Raw genomic sequence first — 18,086 nt, forward strand, 5'->3', positions numbered from 1 at the left:
TGCCCGCATTCAACCTGCCTCCGCCCCAGCTTTTACATCAGTTATTGGATACACCAATGCATTGAAACAAAAAATACGTATTGTATTATTATTTTAGACAAGGAAAAAATTAGAGAAAGCACGGTATATGAAGCGTCCAATATGGAGATGTTATCATTAACTGTAATTACTGTTTCATTTTTAATAGCATGTATTATCTTTTTTCTTCTTTTAGGTTCATTTATCTTTATTTATAACATGAATATTACATGTATTACCCCCGCTCCGAAGGAAATGGTGGTATATACTTTTTACTCTGCGAATCTCTCTGTTGTTTGTGGGGGTGAGTGTTTGTGTATGTCTGTCTGTCCGGAACAATTTTCTCTGCAACAACTCATCGCAGATGCTTAAAATTTTAACACACTCTTTGGTTCGGCATGCTATACAGTGGTATTCATTTTGGTACAAATCTTTATCGTCTGTCTGTGCGGGTGGGGTATTACTAGAGAGCACTAGCTCATAGATTTCTTGTTTCCCCTGTAATCTGTGTACTTACAATGCATTTATTGTCTGTAGAATTATATTATTTGTACCGTAGGAGGGAAAACGAATGTATCTAAATAATGTTAACTATGAAACACTATACACATGGATGTTGTTTGTATCAGGATCGCTATATGAAAAGCAATAATAGTCTCTATCAAAAAGAAGAAAAACAACTATAGTTTACCAAAGTAAACAATAGTTTAATGCAGTATCAAAGTTTTTACTATAGTAAAAAAAAAATATTTTTATGATATATGATTGTTAAATTTTATGTTCTTAAATTTATGTGTGCACATGGGAACTACGAGTGGTGATCAAAAAGTTCGTAAACTATTTCTTTATTTACAAAACCACACTTCAGATCAAAATGAAATTTGACACACAATTACTCATAAACATGTTCTATAAGTTATAACAGATGTTTGCTCCACGTTTGTGACGTCACAATATAAAAATGACTCAATATGTAGATGACCTGACAAAAAATAGTTGACTCAGTCGTACTTGAGCAACGAACGGCTTTAAAGTTTAAACTTTGCAGTTACTGTAGCATATAATAATTTGACAAGATTTATGAAGACAAAAGACTTGCCGGAACTTCAATCTTTAATTGGATTGATTGTTTTAGTGAAGGAAAGGAGGTGGTGAAAATGAGGTTTGTTCTGCAGCCCAGTGAAAATAAGCTGGAGAATAATATAATTATTAAATCCGTAAAATATCGTTTACCCTAGATTTTAAACATATCATATATGATAAAAAGACGGCGTCCATACTTTATCCACAATGGATAAATGACGCACCCAATACAAAAGAGTCGGGTTGTGCTGGTCACCATACTCATTCTAGGAAAAGATACCCTAATCCACCAATCCTATTCGTGACAAATGGGCTATTCTTGTTATAAAAAATAACTTGCATGGTAAGAAATATAAGACTCGGAAAAATCTTTTAATTTCTCTGAACAGAAAGCTACAGAGCATGTCACGTGACCGCCTGGATCACGTGATTCGTGTACTCAAATCGGAGAGGACCATTTTAAAAAAATAATAAACATCGAAATCTGATTTTATTTCTTTTATGGAAGTAATTCAATTAGTTCGCGAACTTTTTAATTACCCCTCGTATTTCTTGCTCATTAACATATCATCCCAAAATTTTACACTACTGATATCAATTTAAGAAAGTTTCAGCTTTGAAATCTAAAAAAAGTTCCAAACAAAGTTTCATAGTAATTCAAAGTATCAAAATATTTACTATAGTTAATAATAGTAAACTATAGTTACTATAGTAAATGTTTGTTAGGAGTGCCCTTAGATTGTGATAGAAATACATGTACTGGCAATATACTCCCCCTCCCTGATCATTATATAGATACATATATAATCTACATCATAATGCACATATGCATTATGTAACTCCTTAAAGTATTTTTGATGTAAGAAAAATAGTTTTTTGTTTACTTTTATCCTAAAAACTCTTATATTTTTAAAACCTTTTATCATACAGCAAGATCGCTTAATTTGTGTATAGGAAAGACATGGCCAGATTTGTTTTCTATAGGCTAGCAAATTTAAAGAGTGGGTTAAATTACATCCTCGTTAGCCACTCCCTCAAAACTTACCACTATAGATACGCTGACACGAATCACGTACTTAATTCGAACGCAATATGTGTTACAATATTTTTTTGGCTCAGTTCTATGTAGTCTTGCAAACGCAACTTCAATTGTGCTAATATTGCCAATCATACTTAGGGAAAAAATAATATGTAAATTAAATTAGGCAGAGAAGCTTTTTCAGAATGCAACATTCGGTTTTTTTCTATTGGTAAACATTATTATGTGTAAGTAAAAAGGGGAAATATGTACTACTGTGTATAAACTTGTGTCAATTCTTCATACGAAACACGTCTTTTATTAATTAATCAATTTTTTTTAATGTAAAAAGCCTCATTTTGTTTAGGCTTTGTTAACACTAGCAAACGACAAAAGACATCGGTAAAGATTTTGAGCTAACCATTTTTTGTCTCTGAGAACGAATATCGCGGGAATTTTGATTTAGTCCTGTCTGTTAGTTTTACACAAATTTAATCTTCCTTATATTTTTATGAGAAGTTTTTTTTTACTAGAAAATCAAAGATATATATGAGATCTAATTTTCTTAACATTTTTTTTTCACGCAGATTTATTTGGGTAGGGTTCGAAAACATTAATCTTTCTTGTAACTTCTGAAGAAAAAAAACGCTGGAGACTTTATTTTCATTTTTTTTTTACATTATTTACCAAGAGTAAAATTTAAAGAGGATCATTACAATTATACACAGACACCATGCATTTTATTCATATATACATCTAAGTTTCTCTCTCTGACACCAGCTAAGTAAATAATCTTTTTTTTTTAATGACGACTCTGGAAACTTTTTTTAATATAGAACAAACACGTGTATTTTTGCTCTTATAGTCATCGAACAGCATAATAGCCTAGAGTTATTTGTTTTCCTTTTATTTAATGGGATAAAACATCTTGTATTATTGATGTACATGTAAGATATAGTGTAACCTTTTGATACTTAAGCTTTAAAGCTTTTAGGCTGCGTGATTTTACCTCTACGTATTTGTCTAACAAGAATATTCCTACCAAAACCAGTTTTTTGTATAAAAAAAGAGACACAGGGTCATTATTCTACGGGGTCATTTTTCTACAACCCACACGGAGAAAAATGACCCCCAGGCCATAATTTCTACGAAAAAGGGGGTCATTTTTCTACGTAGAATATTGACCAGGGGGTCAAATTTCTACGTAGAAAAATGACCCCCGGTCAATATTCTACGGGGGTCATTTTCATCGTTACACCGGCCGAGCGGTCGTATTCATATTTTGTCCTCAGTATTTAAATTCTATGGCAACGTAAATCCTTCCTCATACCTTGAAATGAAACTCAAGTTTATCTATTCTACAATTTATTTAAACATATCGCAATTATATACAATCACTAAATTAACGGCAAGATGATTCCAAGTAATAATCAATATATAATCCAATAAATCAAATAATAAGAGCATAGTTAACGGTCCAATTGCAAAAATCAAAGTCATCCCTAACACAATTTCCGTGCGGTATTTATACTATGGGCGCTCCTGACAATAATGATGTCTTCTTCATTTTGCCGATTCTTTGCTTAGAACCTTACATGAGTTAAGCCCATTCCTCTATGGGTACTGACCTACTATTGTTACTATCCTTGTTCATCACAAAGCATGAAATAATATGCTACTGGCTGACTTTCTAAGCTTTTTTAAAAACCTAACCATGTAACGTACATTATTAATAAATGTAATATTGAAATTAAAGGTGGGAAACAGACTGAATCAAGAAGGGATGTCCCATTTACTAGGTCGAGGGAGTTTGCTTATGATTGGACTAGTTCACTTATGGGATAAATAGTAAGAATAATCAGCAAATCCATTGCTTTAGTGTTGCCTGCCCATATAAAATGTGTTCTTTTAAAAATGAGATAAAAATTACTGTTAATAAAAAATCTGAAGCTTAAGAATCAGGTTAAAAGAATAAACCTTATTTATTTCCATAGAAGTTATCACACCCATTCAATAGAACAATCCAAGAAAAAGGCGCGAAGATAATTTACATGTGACATTTGGCGCGAAATGATTGTGTCACCCCTTTTGTAGAAGGCAAATGGACTGATCCAGTAGTTTAGAAAAGCAGAAAAAATGTTACACGGACATGCCCGTACAAAGAATCGCAAAGAATAAACATGTGCATGCCAAAAAACTGAAGGAATTAAACACATCATTATTTTGCATCAGTAATACGATTATTTCTTAAGCAAACTGTATTTGTTTAAATGCAGGTAACAAATTCCAGTGTAAATCAGCTTCCAGAAAATCTAGTTCATTAAGAATGATCGCTTAGTTTCGGATCTTGAAAAAATTAATCCTTATACTGCCTGACGCACGTGGCGTCAGGCAATAAAACATTAAAAGAATCTGCACTGAAACTGCAGGAACACATTTAAACTTCAGTGGATGTCATCAACATTTCCATTTAACATTTAAATATTGTTTTGAAATTTGAGAGGATAAAAACTTGGAAGCAATCGATTACTAATCGATTATATCATCCAAAGTAATCGATTACAATCGATTACAGGACAAAAACGAGTGTAATCGATTAATAATCGATTACAGAAAATTCCTCTAAATAATCGATTATTAATCGATTACATTTTTCAGTAATCGTGCCCATGCCTGCTTTCATTATCCGTCCCCAGAACGGACAATCGTAGGATCACCATAATAAAAGGTTTGGGAGAATTGGTTATGAAAATGAGGTTTTAGATTTTAGTGATAAAAATGGAAAAATTAAACATGAAACAATTACTCCATTAACGTAACATTTAGAAAAATTGTTTGTTCAAATTACGTTTTAGATATGCAGTGTAAAAAATAATAAAATTAAGTGTAAAATACTATTAATTTTTAAAATGTTATATGCTTTAAGCAACACATCGTTCATACATATTCTCATAGCAAGATAAATTTTCTTTACTGTATCCCCAGCACATCTCTTTTAGCATTATATCTCAAAAAATACTTTGGCAATCAAATTAGATTCAATCAATAAGATGCATCTACCTCCCCCATACTCAACATTTTAATGTGACTAGTGTATTGACACTACAGCAAATTCAAAACTTGGGGATTTAATATTACGAAAAGGGCTGCCATTTCTGAAAGTGATGTTTTTGTGCTTTCACAACGTTTGTAAAGCATGGGTGTGTAGACATGTGCAGACTCTACCTGAAAAACATTCAATTGTGATCTCTTAGAAGCTCTTATCCTTTCTTAACCGATATTACAATTTCAGAGATTATAAAAAATAAAAAAAAAATAATGTCATATTGGTTTGTTTCAAGTTGTATCTACTCATGCTTTAAAAATAATAAAACTTCATTGTTCAATGACGTTTTTCATAAAAGAGTTGTCAATTTTTCCTTGCTAACGCCAAAATCTGAGGAAGAAGATAGACTACAGTACTTCTTTTTACCTAGCAACCATATAATATAAACCTGGCAATGCAGAGATACATTACATTTGAAAGCACAATGACCTAAAACGTATGGTTTGAACTGAAACTGAAAAAAAAAATTAAACTTGTCAGTCGAAACGCTCATGGATTCTAAGATTTTCATCGTAACAATTTCGAATTTCGGATTTCGAATTTCGAATTTATACAGAAGGAAAAGATCATCAGAGAAAGAACCTATTATTTTAATGGTTATTTCTTTTATTTCTCTGCGTGAATGTCATTCCAATCTTTAAATATTTGTAATTCTAAAACAAAATGTTTTAATGTCACTTTTCTTGTGTGCCATTTTTTCTAAACATCTTAAAAAGATGCATCTTCTTTATTACACAGGCGCAAATTTAATCTTCTAGATATGCTCTCCCTTATTCTTAAGAATAGATCTGTTCCGATGTCGCTACAATAGATGTTAGTTGAAGAAAGGTTTGATGAAGTTAAGGCTACTCCCTTCTCATCTGGAGGTTCCAATGCGAACAGCAATAATGTGGCACGACTATATGCCATATTTATTTTCTTATTTTTTTTAAATAAGATCAAGTAAAATATCATAAAGAATGAAACTTTTCCGATTATTTGTGTGTGAACATTTCTATGCTAAAACAATAGATACTACAGTGTTAGCTGACCGCACTTCAACGAAGATTACAAAAATACCTGTTTTTCGAAAGAGCAAGATTCACTTTATCCATACAATGGACCTACCCAAATACCATTAACTGGTAATATACCAAGACCCAATGTCCCATTTCAAACATCAATAAAAGTACATGTAAACACTTAGTGCTTTCAGTTTCTATAAAAAGTTTCCTCTGAGAGCCCAGATATTAAAACAGGCTTTGTAAAATTGCAATATTATTCGATTTTGAAGAAAATAGGTGTATTTGAGAACATTCAGCAAATAATTAAAATATGAGCCCACCCGTCTATCCAAAAAATAAAACATGGATTATTATTTTCACAAACAGTTCTTAAATTATGTAATTGCACATTTTGGATCAGAGGTTGGGTTCCATGCAAAAATATTGAAAACAGCTTAAACTTTTGGCCATTTTAAAGAAATTTTCAGGAGTAAAGGACAATGACACATTTCATGACGTCATAATGAAATGGATAGCGAGAAAAGTTCGCCATTTTTTAATAAATATACAGTCACCAAGAGTCCAAGTGAAATTTTAAAGTTTTGATTTTTTTTTTTTTTAGAAATTCACAGGGCCATAACAGTCCATAAGTGAACCTTGTTCTTTCCTGGAATCAGATAGAAAATTCTTTGATCACACAGTTTTACTTTTGTTAGAGACTTCATCAAGGCAGTGGGAAGATTAAATATTCAATATCTCAAGAATGTTCAACAACAAAGCAGCAACGGCTTATTTATTCACTTCAAATCATTTAAAAACACAATAAATATACATGTATTCGAATAATGAAGAAATGAATACAACTATTGGATATTTTGAAAAAAAAAATATAACGGGTATTTTATACAATAAAACCATCAATTGAAAAGTACAATTATATTAATAATATACATCATATACCTGAATCTATACTTTCTAATTGAAAATGATGATGTAAATAATCAGAAATATTTTAAAGTAAGCATTTATTCTGAATCCACCCGAAGTGCACTGATTAATTGTTTCTCGGGTTTTTTCCTTTGTTTTTGCAATCCAGTGATTGACATTTTTCTCTAGAATGTGAAGAGGAAGGGCACCTTCTTTCAAAACAGTGGAATGGAAATCTCTGATGTCAAATTTTGAACCTTTAAGGAAAAAAAGAAACATTGTTAACGTCGACAACGATGATATCTCGATCTTAGTGCAACTTTTGAGTTTGGATACCGGGAGTAAGGGTCTCTATTACATTAATTTAGCAAAAGTCTTAAATTAAAATAATTTTTATTATCTATAAGTAATCAAGGAGAAAATAGAGCAAAACATGGCTGAGTATATCAAGATTAAAGGAGATTGTTACTGTGGCAGGGGACGGTTTCTTTTAATGCCAAGCATGTGCCTGCCAAGGGGTAGACATATATATGAGAAGTAAATGAAATCAGACTTTGGGACAATTTCTTAAGTGCTAATTAATTGCATTTCATATATCCAAAGTTCAAACAATAAGTAAACATATAGCATGTGATCTACATAAGAGATTCAAGTGTACCAAAAATTGCACTTTGGGCTCCTCAGATTTTAGCTTCTATTTCAGGATTTGGGCTTCACCCGCAACCATGCTGCCAATCCCAGTTTCCTACGAGCAGGATAAACAAAATTCAGTAGATCATTGCATGCCCTAATGAAAATTTACCTGTATTCATCTGGGGCATTTCACTTTCTCTCTGAGATACAAGCCTTTTTCTTCCAAGTCCTACTGCTTCCAGCTGAATTTTCTTGGCAACTGACAGTATGTTTTAGTTTCGCATTTACAACTCTGTATATGCTAGGCATCATAGCGACGCCTACATGTTGCACATATTTTTTCCTCAACATGCACTCTGGTACACTGGACACATTTCCCATAATTATTGTTATTATTAACTTTGCCAATCAGTGATTTAACGGTTGAATGATTTCCATTCCATTACCGGTAGTTGGTTTTGAGCCCTCTTAACAGAAATAAGAAAATGCATGTTTAATAAAACAATTAACAATAATTAGGGGTTTCAAGGGTTTGTAGCCGTTAATCATAAGTATTGCACTAATATTCCGAAAAAAATCCTTCTTTCTTTTCCTGATGTGATGCCAATATTTCCTCAAAATGACTGAAAGCACGCATTTTCATTACTCTTCCTGGAAATTCTCAAAATAAAGGTAAAGAGGAGTTGCAGATGACTCATCAGGTTTAAAGATAACAATCAACGTTTAAATCAAATATCTGATGTTTTTAAATTTACTTTTTACCTTACTGTATTATTTTTAAACCTTAGAAAGTAACATAACTCTTAAATCATCCCCACTTCCGACCATTCAATTGCAGCGTGCTAGTCCGCCATGTACAGCAATTGCAGCTCGATCTCTACGATGCATTAGGTTTATCAATTTCTTCATCTGAGAGAAAGAAATATTCATCTTTACATGAGTGATGGCAGTGTTCTTAAAAATAAATCCTGTAAATCAACCAATCTGTTGGCAGTAACATATTTATGGTGTCCTTTGAAAAGAAATTTTAGATAAATGAATATATGCTACATTAAAATACCTAATTCTTCTTTGGCTTTAGCGCGTAATTCTTTTATTTTCAGCTCGCCGATCTTGTATGTGCATGCTTGACCTGGCCATGTTATGTATCGATCAACTTCAACGTTTATCTTAGTCTCATCAAATGCTGTATAATTCAAAAGATATTGTATTGCCTTTTCTCTTGTCCAGCTACAAGGGGAAAATGAAAGCAAATTTAAAGAGGAAATCTTAATGCATATATTGAGATTTGTTTCACTATGATTGAAGTATGTTTTTGTATTATATACTCGTATATATGTATAAATCTATATCATACATGTATAACAGAAACAGGAATTATGCTATACGTATATATTTACAAATGCAAATATTTTCTAAGATAACTTATTCCAGAGAAAATATGTTCAATTCTGTATGAACTTATCACGAGGTCAGAGGTCAAAACGTGACCGAATCACACGTCGAGATAATATCTCGAATACAAATTTCTGTCACAGAGAATTCTAATTTGCTAGCGATGACAAGGATAATTGAAATGTATGGATATTTGTTGTTCAATCAACAGTTGTCAGTTAGATCTTCCTTCGGTGTGAATAATGGTTTGAATAATCTTATTAAAATCACGCTTACCTCTTTACGGTCCTTCGGATGAGACCGTTTAAACCGAGGTCCCGTGTCGCAGTAGGTGCTGGCACGAAAAAGATCCCTCACTGCTCAATGACCGTAAGTGCCAAGTATAGGACAAAATTTGCAGCTCTCCACCGGCAAGTGGTGGCGTCTCCATATGAGTGAAAAATTCTCGAAAGGGACGTAAAACAACATACAAACAAACAAACAAACTTACCTTTTTAACCCTATATTCCTTTGAAGGTACGTAAACTGAAACTTATGATACCACCGCCTTTGACTTAACATATATGAAGAACTCATAAAATAGTAAGATTATTCTCAGCAACGATCATTGTTCTTTCAATATAAGCAAATCTACTGAGAAGCCCTTCGGGCTTCACAGGATTTGATCAAGTGACCAACCAAGTTCATTTCCCTGAGAATTTTTTTTAACCTTGTTATTTATTTCTTAAGTAGATAGGACTCTCATGATTCATCAAGAACATTTATTAATGCTGTTTTTATAATGAAAATTATTAAGCTAAATTTCGATGACGTCAGTAACGGTATGTTTCTGGTTTGAGTCCTATTGGGATATTTTAGCGTAGCACAAATAACTACGTTCGAGAATTCGATAAATAATAGATGTACTACAGTGTACCGTAACTGTGTATTATTTCATCCAAGTTAAAGATCGAGAAATACAATCGTTATTTATATGGGACCTTTGTTTCTTTAATTAAAATCTATCTCATTTTAAAACGAAATTACGAAAAGGATAAATAAATATAAACTTGAAACAATGCGATCCCGTATCGACAAGGCGACAGGCTCTAAAAATTTCCATTCCATATCTTCCCAGACTGAAAATAAATCATTTTTCAGTTTAGGCTTGCCAAGTAAACTCATAGACTCAAAATATCCTTGTACATGTGTATATTAAATAATGAGGGACTGAATTGTAATAGCGCCGCTCGTCACTGCGAGCTCTTAAAGCAACGCCCGGGCGAAGAGAAAATTCGGACTTTGTACCTTGATCCAAATGAATTTTTTTCCGCAGTTACCTGTGGTCCCATAATGCTTAGCGAACTGCATCTCGTCGCAGATTACGTTCTCGCGGTAGCAACAAAAATTCAACAAAAAATAAAATCACCTTGATTTAATGGATATATAGCAGAAAAATAGTAGATTAAACTTTCTTGATTAAAATAAGCATTGATCAGATTCCGTTTTGGTAATGCAACATACATATGACGTCAGAGTCTAGACGTAGCAAATATAACGTGCGATTTGACGAGCCCGATCTAAATTAAAACTGAAAGGTATCTGCGCTCGCCCTAACGGTCGCACCGTCAACATATTAGTTCTACTGCAGATCTATGAGGTACAGAATAGGGTACTAGTAAATAAAGGGTTAACACTAGATGGTACAATGTACAGGTAGGCGAACACGAGTTATCGCTCATAGTACGAGTTATCGTTCATTATGTAGTAGATCTATTCACCCGTAGGTGGAATATTCGACATGTGTTAAAATACATGTATACGGAAATAAATGAAATATTCTTAATTAATATTAATATTCACAGGTAATTTACATTTATTTCACTGGCAATTTACAATTGGTAATTATATATTAAGTCGTACACGTAAAAGTAGAAATACTAGTCCATATAAACAATGTATCCATTTAAATTAATCATCAAATATGGATAAATTGATGACAAGCGTGGATTCATTTAAATTCAAAATAAAATTCGTTGAACTATATTATTAGAGATATATATATATATTTCCAATATTCATTTGTATTTCAATTGATGCAATGTTTATGTGTATTGGGAATAGAAAATCCGCGAGGGGGGTGGTATTATCCCCTGGAAACAGGCACGTATCGTTACAAATGAATATTTAAAAAAAAACATGTCTAGAGGCTGCCTTAAGACCCCTTTTTACAGCCAATCCAACCGTGATAACCTATGCACGGCACTTAAAGGTCCATTGAGCAGTGAGGGATCTTTTTCGTGCCAGCACCTACTGGGATACGGGACCTCGATTTATATGGTCTCCTCCGAAGGACCGGTCTCCATGGCCACGTCCCGCAGTGGAATTCGAACCTGCGACATAAGGATCGACTCTTAACTCCGCGACTCTAGAGCAGACGCTCTTACCACTGCCCCATGCAGGCGACGATTCCATAAGTGAAAGATGGATTATTTTTTAAAATCGACTCAAGTTGTAAGATAGAAATTACTGTATTTTTTTTTAATAATATTTTAATAATATACTCATACCTAAACTACTACTGAAAAATCTGCCTATATTAGTAAAGAAAACACATTTTCTATCTTCTTTTGATTGCAAAAGTTTTTTTTTATTTTATTTTTCCTGAATGTCTTACTTAGCGCCGAGATTTTATTTTCTCACAAAACTCACGGTTTACCGAGGCATATCCAAACGCAATACAGCAAGACATTGGTTAATCTATCAACTTATATTCCTCGTCATTTGCTACTCCAAAATTTTCTAGCTCATATACATTTCACACTAGGTGATTTCGAGTTATTTTTCCATCGAAAGTACAAATATATATATTTCTAAACAATGCACCTAATTTCTCTACCTATTTTTGACAGGTATCAGATTAATGTTAGACATTTGTTTGTTTGTTTAACGCCCCTTCGAGATTTGTTCACTCATATTGAGACACTACCATTTACGGGTGGAGGGCTGCAAATTTAGACCTGATAGAGGTCTAAATTAGGGATAGACTCGGCACTCAGGGCCTATTTAGCAGTGAGGGATTTTTTTTCTTCTACCGCGACTCGGGACCTCGGTTTATACCGTATCGTCCGAAGAACCAATCTCTTAGTCCCGTGAAGTGAATGGAACTCGTGACGAAAGGATCAACTCCTTTCTCCACGACTCAAGACTTAGTCGCTCTCACTGCGCCACACGGGCGACAATTTAAACTGATGTTATAGATGTCTTTATCCCAATATCCCTGAATTATGTATCATCTGAGAGTACCTCATCAAATACGCTTAACCTACATTGCACAAACATAGGGATATTGTCTTGATCCCAGATGGTTTTTTCCAAGCTATCCGTACCTTTAAACCAAAAACTAGCACAATATACACTTTTCACCTATATATTTTGGACAGTCCCAGATTAATTAACAATGCAAATATATACTAGATTTCAGATGATTTCATTTCTCTTCTCTACGCAGTGATGAAGCATCGTTTTTAAAAGGGGGGGGGGAGCCAGAGAAAAAAAAATTACTTACCTGAAAAAGCTGACAAGCCGATAAAAAAGAAGGAAAATTGCCCAAACTCGAAGATCCTATTTCGTCGGGGGCGAGGATGGGGTGTATAATTACAACATCTTACAGTACAAATTTTATTAATACAATACTAATCATCCGTATTTGTCCTTTACTGTTACAAAAAAGTGGGGGGGGGGGCAACTGGCCTTTCAAAGAACATTTTCAATAGAAAGAAGTTATGTTAGGAAAAAAGGGGGGCAGCCCCTGCCACCCCCCCCCCCCCCCCCCCCGTTCCTACGTGCCTTCTACGTTAGTTTGTACATGTTTCAGCTAATATTTCTGCAAAAAAGGCTAATATTCTTACAGACCTATGACAGTCAAATGGTTAATCAAACATAAAGATATTACGTTCTCTCAAAATGTTTCTCCCATGCATCTACGTAGAATGTGCATGCTGAATTCATTTTAGCATATCCTGGAAAAATTACGATCTGAAATCTCAGATCAGTATACACTTCTAATCAAAATACTTTTGCTTTTTACAAGATTAACATGAAAATATAGCCCTGATCGCAGATGATTGTAGCTTGTACCAGCTTAAAAAACTGTACAATATCCACCATTTCTCTACGTACTCTGTATGGAAACAATATTTATTTTATTTAAGAAAATAACCTTGATCCCAGATATTCTTTGTCACCTACCTCTAGTTTCACCAAACTAATAGTCCAAGACAATACCCTACCTTCTGTGGAGAGTCGAAAATAAATTTAACCTGAAGATATGTCCCTGATCTCAGAGCTTTCTCCCACCTACCTGTACTTTGTACCAGATAATAGCCCTGTTAAATATGCGCCACAATCCTATCTGCCATTGATACATGCAGAATATATTTGGTATTGATAATATTACCTTGATCTCGAAGTGTTTCCCCAACCTACCTGTAGCTTGTACAAGTAAATAGTCCAGGTCAAAACTCGGTAATACGCTATCTCCTATGGAAAGTCACTATGTAAATTTTACATGAAGATATGTTCCTGATCTCAGAGCTTTCTTCCACCTAACAGCCCATTGAACCAGATATTATCCCTATTAAATACGCCACAATCCTGCATTCCATTGATATATGCAGAATATATTTGGTATTAATAATATTACACTGATCTCGCAATGTTTCCCCAACCTACCTGTAGCTTGTACCAGCTAATAGTCCAGGTCAAAACTCGGTAATACTCTACCTTCTATGGAAAGTCAAAAGTTAAAACTTACATCAAGATATGTCCCTGATCTCAGAGCTTTCGCCCACCTACCTGTACTTTGTACCAGATAATATCCCTTTTAAATATACGCCACAATCCTACCTGCCATTGATACATGCAGAATATATTTGGTATTGACAATATTACCCTGATTTCAAAGGGTTTCCCCAACCTACCTGTAGCTTGTACCAGCTAATAGTCCAGGTCAAAGCTCGGTAATACCCTACCTTTTATGGAAAGTCACTAGATAATTTTTACATGAAGATATGTCCCTGATCTCAGAGCTTTCTTCCACCTACCTGTACTTTGTACCATATAATATCCCTGTTAAATATACGCCGCAATCGTATCTGCCATTGATAGATGCAGAATATATTTGGTATTGATAATATTACCTTGATCTCGAAGGGTTTCCTCAACCTACCTGTAGCTTGTACCAGCTAGTTGTCCAGGTCAAAACTCGGTAATACCCTGCCTTCGATGGAAAGTCAAAAGTTAAAACTTACATTAAGATGTGTCCCTGATCTCTGACTTTCTTAAAATAAAATGAAAAATGGAAGAACAATGAAGGAGACAATAGTGAGTCCCAGTTTTACCCCGACCCCTGACGGAGTGCCACGATTCCACTGGTTTCTGAGAGATTCCTGGTAATCGGAATTGTTTCTGTAGGAAATAAAACATTGAACTCCCACAGCTATTACACAGCATACGATAGACCACAAGGAATTGAAGCTGCTACTCTTGGGTTTTAACATCACCATGTTGACAACTTATTTCCACGCTACGCAGGTTGAGTTGACTTCCAAAGTGCCATTGCTCCGCCATTCTCTTTGCTGCAGTTTCGGTATCAAGCAAGCAGATGGTTTGCGCAAACTTCTGCCTGAGTTCGTATGGGTAGTATGATGGTTTGCGTTATACTGCACGTGGGGATATGCAGTTAACTTCTCCCGCTTTATAAATCAAATTTGTCTAGCTGGCACTCGCCCATTCAGCTTTCACGATATTCCTTCCCTTTGTAGCGCTAAACTTCTACGGACAAGGCCTTCTGTTTGACAGTTAGTCTTTTACCATTCTTTGTTCTTCGAGCTGATTATCCACAGTGTCTAATGTGAACCGACAGGAAATTGAGTTATTTTTCGCTGAACCATAGCGTACCTTTAGACGCCGTTGGAATGGCTTCCTGTTAAATAAAAGCAGTTACTTTACTGTATATACGCTTGTTTTGCCAACCCAAAAGCATATCAGAAAAAAAAGGATTTAAGATTAGAGAAATTTTGACATCAATGATGTATTGAAAAATTGACAAACTGGATACAACCAAACTGCATGCCAGCTTTAGAATTCTCTGTATGAAATATTTACCACCGGAGAAAACTTTTCAGAAAGTTAATGTATCCAAACACATCGATCATTTCCTTTTAATACAGTCTTTAATGAAGTAGATACTCATATCAAAAAGGGGTGCTTAATGGAAAATACTGTTATATAACGGAAGAAAAGCCCAAAGTGTTTCATGTCTTTGTCAATACATTTTCAATCCCTGAATTGGTATGGTCAATACAATTAAAATCTCATGTATTATTCATACGGAGGGAATCTCACAGCAAAAATGGAATCAATTTTTGTCAATATATGGTACATGGATATTAAATATTTGATTCAATGTGCTGTTTAAGAATTTAGATGGAAGTAGTTAAAATTTTCTGCTTCCTTGGGCTGGAAACAAATTGATACACAGAACTATGATCAAAAGGAGAAGAGATGTTAATCATATTATACACTTTATTTTCTCGAAATTTTACATATGTAATAATCTTCCTTAAGGGACAGAAACAGTACAAAATGTAGTCGGAAAACAAAAGGAAACAAAAAAGTGAAATGTCATTACTTACAAAATCCTTGTTTTGGATAGGATAGTGCGAGTAACATGTGTTCAGAAGCCATTTAAGGAATTTCCAATGGGTTTAATATCGGTTTTCAATCCAAAATGCAGTCACTCCATACAAAGAATGCCGTTAACCCTTTTTGTCAATGGTTTTATTGAGAATGTTGCGCGGCGGTTCCAAATTTCGTTTCAGAAATCCTTCCTGATTAAGATCACCGAATTGGCGTTTTTATTCCTTTCTTATTGACATTTGACGACAAAAAGCATTAACACATCGTGTGTGTGTGAGGGGAAGTGAAACAAATTTCTCTCCAGTTTGAATGTGGAAAAGTTCAATAGAGGCTCAAAAGGGATGAATGACGAAAATTTTAATTCTAAACAGTTGCATTCAGACATGCCGATCACCCGGTGTTTTCTCAGTAGAAATGTGGAATGTACAACGCTCGACGTTCAAGAACTCTTGATCATTAAAAAGTGGAGAGCTTTTAAAAACGATTAAGCGTGTTTAATTTTCGAGAATTGTCACTCGCATGCTCTGCTTGGCGTCTGTATTTTACGTGTCAAAGTCAATATTTATGATGTTATCGGTAAACCCCAAAATATTGATAGGTAAAACAATTACACCCTACTCAGCAGAAAAAATCTTATCAAAATTAATAAGTTGTTGGCTTCAGTGGACAATGATCTTTCCATATCTTTACATGAAATACTTACTTTTTCCCCTTTTCTCAATAAATAAAATATGATTGTAATTCAAATCTCAAAGGTGAAAAGAAGTTATCTTGATTTATATTATTTTCTGATATATATTAATTTTCGATTAAGAATAACAAATTGCAAATGTTTTATTTGAAATTCATAATCACTTTCTATATGGATTTCAAAATAAACAATTTTTTCTTTAATAATACTTTAAATACCAGGGCAGTAATTTAAATTTAAACTCATTACTAAACAACACCAAAAAAAAAAAAAAAAAAAAAAAAAAAAAAAAAAAAAATTCGCAATTAATAAGGGGCGGAGATGCGATGAGATCTGGACGAACATTGCTAGTGACTTCAGGAAAACCAGTTTGTACTATCGGGACCATGTGGTGTTTTGTAGAAAGAAAATGATATATATACGTTCAACTTTACTCCGAGTTCATTGATAATGAGTAGATATGTGAAAAGGCTTCTTAAAACAACAAGGACTGTAACCATAGTCATGATTATCTTTGATTGATCTCCAATCTGATGTAAATCAGATCCTTTCAATATGTGAGCGGATCTAAATACCATCTGTCCACAAGTAAAGAAGCATAACTCTATTTTCAATAAGCACTCTATATGGCCGAAGCTCACATTATCCTTTGCTTTAGCAATTATATATATACCCCAGTGGGATTGAGCCAGAATGTCACAAAGCTGACCCAGATATATTTATATGGTTGACTAAATACCGGTGTATTAGAGTGGGATTTCCACATGGTAGAATTCTACTCCAGAGTAGGATTTCCCCAAGGGGGAGAGATCCTACTCTAGAGCATACTCTCCACGGGGTGGGGTGGGTGTGGGATCCTACTCTAGAGTCATCCCCCCTTTTTTATCAACCAGAGTGGGATCCCCCTTATAATTTCATATAAGTTCTAGCAATTAATTTAATATATTTTTATAGGATGTGGATACATGATGTATAATTTTTAGGAGAATTTTTCGCGTTCTAGAATCTATAGGGGAATTGCAACCTACCCTCCCCCCCCCCTTTTATTTGATCAGGGACTGATAAGGGCAAAAAAATTACAGCTATCAACGCTTGAATGAGCTGTAAGATGTGCATTGCATTTATATATTATCTAAATGTGTATATAACATAAAGCACCAAATCCAATAACTAAATATTGAGATTAAAAATGTGTACTTTAAAGACTTAAGTCTAATTTTAAAATTACCTTAATTTATTGTTAAAGTAAATCAAATGTTGGTCATAATAATTACGCCAGGTAAATATCTTTCTTATTAAATTATTCTGATTTTCAATGTAGGCAGAAGTGAAATTTACAATGATATGCAGGGCATTACTTAAAGGGGAGGATGAAAACTATAGCTCTAATGGGAGGGAAGGATGACACCCCCTCAAACCGGAAAGTTGACTCTAGAATGCGATTTCCATGGGGGAATTCTACTCTGGAGCCGTTTTTGTGGGGGGAATCCTAATCTAGAGTTATTTTTCCGGGGGGGGGGGGGTAATCCTACTCTAAAGTCAGCTTTCGTT

General features: G+C 34.1%; 2 protein-coding genes across 2 annotated transcripts in view; both read right to left on the reverse strand.

Annotated features, from left to right (window-relative positions):
• LOC133202580 (methyltransferase-like protein 27) overlaps positions 1–13,663 on the reverse strand; it is an 83,554-nt gene extending 69,891 nt beyond the window's left edge. The window contains exon 1 of the mRNA XM_061338419.1: positions 13,631–13,663. The gene's annotated coding sequence lies outside the window, so the exon portion shown is untranslated. The remainder of the gene's footprint in view (positions 1–13,630) is intronic.
• LOC133202578 (uncharacterized) overlaps positions 1–18,086 on the reverse strand; it is a 122,894-nt gene that overhangs the window by 18,423 nt on the left and 86,385 nt on the right. The window lies entirely within an intron of this gene.

The sequence above is a fragment of the Saccostrea echinata genome, unplaced genomic scaffold, assembly GCF_033153115.1.
Source record: "Saccostrea echinata isolate AGI-Se365-2 ecotype Australia unplaced genomic scaffold, CSIRO_AGI_Sech_v1 ptg000047l, whole genome shotgun sequence".
NCBI classification, from domain to species: Eukaryota; Metazoa; Mollusca; class Bivalvia; order Ostreida; family Ostreidae; genus Saccostrea; species Saccostrea echinata.